This window comes from Ailuropoda melanoleuca, chromosome 11 (assembly GCF_002007445.2).
Source record: "Ailuropoda melanoleuca isolate Jingjing chromosome 11, ASM200744v2, whole genome shotgun sequence".
In the NCBI taxonomy this organism is placed as follows: domain Eukaryota; kingdom Metazoa; phylum Chordata; class Mammalia; order Carnivora; family Ursidae; genus Ailuropoda; species Ailuropoda melanoleuca.
In genome coordinates, this window is record NC_048228.1 from 81397245 (window position 1) to 81397621 (window position 377).

Consider the following 377-nt stretch of genomic DNA (forward strand, 5'->3'; position numbering starts at 1 on the left):
CCCTCTACCAGTGCGCACCGAGAAACCGACCCGAGCGGGCAGGGGCCGGGGAGGGTCACCCGCATCTCCCTCCTGGGAAGGTAATGCCCTCGCCGATCTTCGCTCCCAGAAGCGCCCTCGCAGGTATTCCAGCGCCGCCGGCCAGGGAGCCTCGGAGCCGAGGTGCGCCAGGTGGCGAGGGTGCCAGGCGCGGCTAAGTCGAGGCGGACTGAGTCAGCCGCCCAGCTATGCTGCGGAACCAGGGCGGCCGGCTTTGCCGCCCCCGCCGCTGAGCCCGCGCTGCCCCCGCGCCGGGCGCCGGCTGCCCGCCCCCGCGGGTGGAGAGGAAGCAGCCGAGGCGCGGCGCGAGAGCACCTGGGCAGGCGCCGGCGGCGGGC

General features: G+C 75.9%; 1 protein-coding gene across 1 annotated transcript in view; it reads left to right on the forward strand.

The window, feature by feature from the left end:
- Nucleotides 1-377, forward strand: part of ARAP2 (ArfGAP with RhoGAP domain, ankyrin repeat and PH domain 2) — a 191473-nt gene continuing 191096 nt past the window's right edge. The window contains exon 1 of the mRNA XM_002929010.4: nucleotides 1-80. The gene's annotated coding sequence lies outside the window, so the exon portion shown is untranslated. The remainder of the gene's footprint in view (nucleotides 81-377) is intronic.